Raw genomic sequence first — 8,083 nt, 5'->3', positions numbered from 1 at the left:
TAACAACAACGCAATTACTATGGTAATTGTTCAGAGCCACGACCGCCAGTCACAATGTATGTGTTGCAACTGCGCACTCTCGCAAATACCTCGGGTGTCTGTTATATACTGGAACAGGCAGCGGGTGACAAACTGCAAATACCTCTGAGCATCAAACAGATATACTTATCTCGTATCACGTGTGTCCTGTGACGACGGCATGCATCAGACTGCCGCATTAACCTGTGCTGAACGTACACGACTACCCCTCGTGTTAGCTGTCCATTGCATCAGACAGCTTCGTAATGTGTTCATGGTGAGGTGCGTTACTGTACATAGTGCAAGACGCGTAGTGAAAGATGGAATGTTACTCATCGCGAGAGTTGGCAGACATGTCTTTAATGTACGGTGAAGCAGGACTGTAGTGCGTTTAAAACAGCACGAATATGCAGAGAACACTTTCCCAACATGCGTCACCCTAATTGGAAGAAGTTTATCTCCGGGGACGGGATAGTTCACGCCGCAGAGGAGCAGCCAGGGTTCCTGCCAAAGACATGTCTGAACACGAGAGATTGATGGAATGTTGTTGGAGGGTGTCGTCGACCACCCAGCCCTAATCACCCGTAACTTGCCCGTGAAACGTACACTCTGAAGGATACAGTGTGGAGACTAAAGGTGAAAATGATGGATCGCCTACAATCACTGGAACCAATGGATTTTGAGACCCGTGTTCGCTTCTGTCGATGGATTGGCCACCGCAGTGCTGTAGCGCCGAACTTCATACGCTTTGTGTTGTTCACGGATGAGGCGTCATTCGCCCGTGATAGTGTTTTCAACAGCCATAGCAGCTACCTCTGGTTCAAAAAATGGTTCAGATGGCTCTGAGCACTATGGGACTTAACATCTGAGGTCATCAGTCCCCTATAACTTAGAACTACTTAAACCTAACTAACCTAAGGACATGACACACATCCATGCCCGAGGCGGGATTCGAACCTGCGACTGTAGTAGTCTCGCGGATCCGGACTGAAGCGCCTAGAACCGCTCGGCCACCACGGCCGGCCACCTCTGGAGTGAGGATAATCCTCACGCTAACCACAACGGTAGCCATAAACGTACGAGCTTGCATTGTCCAAGATCAGCTAAGAGGACCTGATTTGCTGCCTTCCCGTTGGTCTGGTCCACGCTAGATGGTGTTCCTGCGAAATGTGCCGAAACAGGTCATGGAGACTGTACCCTGATACGCCCGCTAAACCTGCAGGGCAGAACAGGTAATAGGATTGTGGAAAGAGCCAAATATGGTATGTTGAGGTCAGTTTCACCTTCTAATTGTAATTTATTGTAATTTAATAACTTTTACAACCAAAGCGGCACATAGCCGGACCTTTAACGACTGCAACTCGTGCACGGCTGAAGGCCTCCAAACAAGAAATCTTAACAAATCAAGGAGATAAAAATCCAATTAAGATAACAATAAAATAATTAAAAAAACATCACAGCAAAGTAGATAGAACAAACATATGTAAGGTGGAATACAAATGGCTGAAGGCCACTATTAAATATCAAAATTTCAGAATGTATTACCATAGACCTTTAAAGGCAGGAGGCCGCAATGTTTAAGCTTGAAAGATAAATTTAAGAATTAATTTTGCAAAATTTTTAAGAAAAGAAAAAAGTAATCATAAGCCTTAAATTTTAAGTAGCTGAAAACTGATAATTAAACACCGGTGGCACTCAGAAGCCTCCAGGGAGGTCGGTCTGCCCTCGTTTACTTAGGTGAGACAGGTGTTGAGCCCAACTACACTCGATACGTCGGATACCAACCAGGGGACAGCCACAGACCAACCGACACAATGACTTGCTTCCCGTCAATCAGTACATGAGAACTCAAACAGAAAAGGTTACAAACGTGATAATACACAATGGAGTATGTATTAGCTGTCAAAATTACATACCATGTTGGAGAGCGACAACAGGTGAGGAAAGGACACTGCCTGAAATTTTGTTAGAGGTCAGGGCAGGTATCCGGGCCACTAGGCCGAAAATTCCGCTAGTACACTTGAATTTGAAACACGGCAATATAGTTAACTTCACCCAAAAGCCGGACAGAGTGGCCGAGCGGTTCTAGGCGCTTCAGTGTGGAACCGCGCGACCGCTACGGTCGCATGTTCGAATCCTGCCTCAGGCATGGATGTGCGTGATGTCCTTTAGGTTAGTTAGGTTTAAGTAGTTCTAAGTTCTAGGGGACTGATGACCTCAGCTGTTAAGTCCCATAGTGCTCAGAGCCATTTTTTCACCAAAAAAAACACTGCCTGAATTTAAGTCAGTGCCCAGGACAGGTAACCAGAACACTAACGGCCACAAGGCAGAAAATTCCGCTGGTGCACTCGAATTGTATTCAACCAAAATAGTGAAATGCACCGCACGGTAGCTAAATTACAGCAATAGAAACACTCGGTGTTGCTCACAGGAAAACCTCCCCAACAGCAAACCACCGAAACGAACCACGACAACATGAATGGACGTGACTTGGGTAGTTGAAACCACTACTCAACTTTGACGTCCTGGGTCGGTGAACCACGAAGCTCGTAGCGATCGGACAGCTCCACACACGCTCCGAAACTGCGCAAGGGCTGCCAGCGGCCCCAGCCGACTGCACCGCGCGAAAATAACTTCCCTCGTCCGCAACAACCGACCGACTGTCTGCTGGTCCGTTGCGACTGCTGCTCCGTCGCGACTGCACTGCTGGTGCGTCCCCCACTCACTTCCAGACACACGACGGCGGAAATACTGGCTCGGACCCAACCATGCAGAGGGAACACGACCACTGGCTAAACGACATCCCTGCACCAGGAAAGGACCGGCCCAAGTTCCACAAGATGGTAATTGAAGGGGCCCAGAAGCTCTCAGAGAAGCAGTTACACGACGCCCCGTAAGACGACCGACCTCTCAGAGCCAATACACCGAGAACATTTAAAATAACTCGTCAATCAAATTCACACAAACTACACACACAACCTGACAAACACTTGCACAAAGACGTGAACGATACCCAACAGTAACCAAGCACGCACGAAGACTAATCGGGAGACGATGCGCGCGCGCTCGCTCACACACACACACACACACACACACACACACACACACACACACACACACACACAACTCATGAACGATCGGCGAACCAAAACGCGTCGTCCGGTTGGACGACCGACCGACGATCCAATAAGACCATGGCACGGCTCAAGTGATGCGTGGCGGCAATGGTCGGGCGAGCCATGTCGACGCAGACCTCACTGCCGCTCCAACCCGACTGCACTAGTACCGCATTGCATTCCCCGACTGGCAGGTCCGGACTGCGCTCCAGACGCGTTCCAACTGACTGGCAGCCCTAACTCGAGAGCCGAACTCGCTATCCGCAACTCGCTTACGACAGACAACGACCGGCGAGTCATAGCAGTCCAGCAAAGATACTACGAGAGGCGATATATCGATACGCGCTGGTAACGCCGCTCACGGTCATGCAAAGCAGCAACTCAGCGACACCAGTAATTTAGATTAACGTAGTGAAGTGGAAGTACGTTAGAAACAGGGTGTAAAACAGACGATGGCGGGAACACGAGCCACGCACGGCTCATACCCCTTGTTGTTCTCGAAAGGATGTGGCTTCAACACGACGGTGCATCATCCCGCTTCACTGTTAATTTCCGCGAGCGCCAGAACAACAAGTAGATTGGAAGGGGTTACGCGAAGACGCATAGGAAAGGATGACGACCTGCTCGCTAGGGTCCAAGCTGCCGGTCACCAGGGGGCTTTTCTGATTCTTGGTTCCCTATCTAAACATAATCGGTTGTGGACCCACTATCACCTGTTTCAATTTGACTCAAAACGTTTGATACACCCTGTATGTGTGTTACAGAGAATGAACAATCAAAAGATAAAAAAAGTACTCTAGACAGAAATTTCATTATAAAAATTGGCCATGTGCGCACTATGCGCACTGAGCTTTCCCAACAAACTTAATTACTACATAGACACTTCCTCCATTTCTGGAATCGAGAATCTCAACCATTATTGCCTATTGTTTCGTATTGATACTGGCAAGATATTAATCCCAGAGATTCAAAGATTTTCGAGAATGTTTTAATTTCAGTAATATACCGGGTGATCAAAAAGTCAGTATAAATTTTAAAACGGAATAAATCATGGAATAATGTAGATAGAGAGATACAAATTGACACACATGCTTGGAATGACATGGGGTTTTATTTGAACCGAAAAAATACGAAAGGTCAAAAATGTCCGACAGATGGCGCTTCATCTGATCAGAGTAGCAGTAATTAGCATAATAAAGTAAGACGAAGCAAACATGATGTTCTTTACAGGAAATGCTCAATATGTCCACCATAATTCCTCAACAGTAGCTGTAGTAGAGGAATAACGTTGTGAACAGCACTGTAAAGCATGTCCGGAGTTATGGTGAGGCATTGGCGTCGGATATTGTCTTTCAGCATCCCTAGAGATGTCGGTCGATCACGATACACTTGCGACTTCAGGTAACCCCAAAGCCAATAATTGCACGGACTGAGGTCTGGGGACTTGGAAGGCCAAGCATGACGATCATCACCAAACGACGCGGGCAAGAAATCTTTCACGCGTCTAGCAATATGGGGTGGTTTTAATAAAACCCCATGTCATTCCAAGCATGTGTGTCAATTTTTACCTCTCTATCTACATTATTCCGTGGTTTATTAAGTTTTCAAATTTATACTGACTTTTTGATCACCCGGTAAATGTGACATGAAGTCACGCATGAGGCAGGTGCCATTATTGCAATAATCAGCCGTTCTCCATCCAGGCTGACCGGGTTACAGTGGCAAAAGTCAGACATCAGGCAAGGACTTCACAGCTCATGTGATGCGTTTCGGACTTTATCCGTCATCGGATATCTAGGAGCGATTACAGCATGTAGATATGAGGTTTCAAGTTGTATGAGAAACAAACTTTCGCAGACTAGCCTGCACGAATGTTTGTTTCACGTACAACGTGAAATGCCATATCTACATGGAATAATAGTTCCTGGATATCGAATGGTGTTTAAATTCCGAAACGCGACTTATGAGCAATGAAGCCATTCTTTGCCTGATGTCTCACTTTTAGCATTGCGACCCACTGAGCATGAATGTAGATTGATTTAATTTCAAGTTTTACGTCGGATAACAAAGGACAAAAAATGTTTATCGTGTGATATAAATAGAAACTTACCGTTTTTGGAGTTTATCCTTTCGCTGTACTGTGAAACCTTGTTTCTTGCCAAACTGCATGGTTCTAGGCTAACAGGAATTGTCCTGTAGGTTTTGATGAGGGAGTTTGCCAGAATCAAAATATGTGACCTAAACAGCCGTATCTTTTGTCTGCACTGACTTAGAAGTTTCAATGTTCTACATCGCCAAGGGACGATAGGCTCAAGAACGTGACGCAATTTTGAATTTAAGACGTCTACCCGCTCCTGAGGAAAAGGGCTTTGTAACAGTCGGACAGATAGACAGACGGACAAAGTGATAACATAAGGGTCCCGTTTCTACCAACTGAGGCATGGGACCCTAAAAACGTTCCATTTCTTACATTGTGCAAAGATATTCCATTTCTTTCACTCTTCAGCAAAAGGATATTAAATACACCACCCATTTATTTCACTGTTCAAAATACGTTACATTTATTTCACTGTTTAACAACAAGGTACATTTCGCTCATTGGCGTCGTATGGGAAATCTTGCAAGTGAGAACCACGTTACCACTGTTCCAACAATTCCACGTTTAATTCTCCATTCACTGCTTCGTGTTCGTAGGCACGCATTTTCGATTGCAGCGGTGCGAATGAGGAATTGAATTTGTCTTCAGTATTATGTACATCATATCCAGCATTAAATCATTAAGCCAATTCATTTTTTCCAACCACTTAACGCAGACACACGACTCCGGTGGAATAACTGACTGTTCGGCACAGTCTCCAGTAGCACACCAGCTGAGCACACATTGTGATGGTGGTGATTTTTCATCATCCACGTTTTATCTAACTCGCAGTAGCAAACAAACTACTTCTAGTACCACCCAGCACCCAAAATGCAAATTCCTTCAGAAAAAGTCGACTGTCTGTGGTGCAGAATCCTTGGTAGTCAAGGAAGACGTCCTAGTTGGTCCTGAAAAAAAAAAAAGGAACCAAGGAAACATAGCGATGAGCAGTGTGATATAAAATAAAGCTCTTCTTCCTAAACAACAGACGAGTGTTCCGGGAGAGATAATTGCAAGACACCTTTCATATTAAATCTTGCTATCTACTTGTTTGAAGGCATCCAAGCCGGCCAGAGTGGCCAAGCGGTTCTAGGCGCTACAGTCTGGAATCGCGTGACTGCTACGGTCGCACGTTCGAATCCTGCCTCGGGCATGGATGTTTTTGATGTCCTTAGGTTAGTTAGGTTTAAGTAGTTCTAAGTTCTAGGGGGTTGATGACCTCAGATGTTAAGTCCCATAGTGCTCAGAGCCATTTGAACCATTTTTTGAAGGCCTCCAACAGGTTCATGAATAAAGAGGTAATATGCTACCATATTTTCTGGGAACGGTGTTTTATTTGTATTTCAGCTCTCCTAACGACTGCCGATGTATGTGGTACTTCTGGAAATCTGTGCGGCTCGTGGGCGGATATCTCCTTAGTCTGCTCACCACAAAATATAGTGACTGGAAACTGCATTATCTTTCATACGTTTCTGAGTTATTCTCTGTGCTAAACCAGCTGAATGGTTCTCTTCGGGTAATTTCGATGATCTGAGGTATATGTTCATGCATCGAATATGCTGCAGTCGCGCGATATGGAATTCTTGTCTGTCCGAAAAGCTAGAATTACGTATATAGCTGTTTCGCGCGCTGTATTGAACTTAATTTACCATGTCCACGTACTAATTCCTGGTACAGCACATTCAATCAAATGCCAGTGACGGAATACTAGAGTCAAGGTTAGATAATTTTTTAAGATGTACCGTAATGACGTTTGCATTTACTCCGACATTCGTATTTCTAGCATTTCCGAGTAAATTTTTTCGTTCACAGTTTTCGGCTTGGTGTCTGCATTATCTGCGATATTGCATGAAGTGTGTTCTCTTCTGAGTGTCAGTAGTTCAAAAAATTTTCAAATCTGTGTTAAATCTTATGGGACTTAACTGCTAAGGTCATCACACCCTAAGCTTACACACTACTTAACCTAAACTAAACCTAAGGACAAACACACACACCCATGCCCGAGGGAGGACTCGAACCTCCGCCAGGACCAGCCGCGCAGTCCATGACTGCAGCGCCTGAGACCGATCGGCTAATCCCGCGTGAGTCAGTAGTTGATGGCGAGCATTTAAAATAATCTTCTTGTAATGCTCTGCGAACACAAGTACCATACTGAGCTGAATACAGAAACTGAAACGTCCATCGTCAGCAACAAATTCCTTTGACTCATTTCTTGCTCACGAATCAGCATTCTGCAGTGAGATTGCGTCATTTGGCGTAAAAGATACGTACCCGTTCATTAACGTTGCAATTCCCGGATAGCGCACATGATCAACAATTTAGTTATTCAAACGGTACAGTATTTCCGAAAATTAGTGAAGTTCGCAGTTTTTGTTTAAGTCTATGTCACTAGCATTCTGCAGTCCTGAATCATCCACAAATCTTCCTTGAGTGCATGGCTGTAGGTAACTGTTTTCAGTTGGTATGGAATCGTTGTGAGTGGAAACTGGTTGACCAAATGATTTGTACTAATGATACTGGATGCGAGTAATGGAGCCGTCAGCGTTAGTTGTTTTTTTCCCTAACATCCAGTATGTAACTCATCGGCTTCTTCTTCTTCCTCCTCTCCCTCGCCCAGCACATTGTGGAATCAGAGCTCGCACAAGATGGTGATCGTATTTACATGTGTTACTCTGTATCCCAATGCCGACAGTAACAAAAAAATGGTTCAAATGGCTCTGAGCACTATGGAACTTAACATCTGAGGTCATCAGTCCCCTAGAACTTAGAACTACTTAAACCTAACTAACCTAAGGACATCACACACATCCAT

The sequence above is a fragment of the Schistocerca americana genome, chromosome 3, assembly GCF_021461395.2.
Source record: "Schistocerca americana isolate TAMUIC-IGC-003095 chromosome 3, iqSchAmer2.1, whole genome shotgun sequence".
NCBI classification, from domain to species: domain Eukaryota; kingdom Metazoa; phylum Arthropoda; class Insecta; order Orthoptera; family Acrididae; genus Schistocerca; species Schistocerca americana.
Note: the sequence above shows the minus strand (reverse complement) of the source record.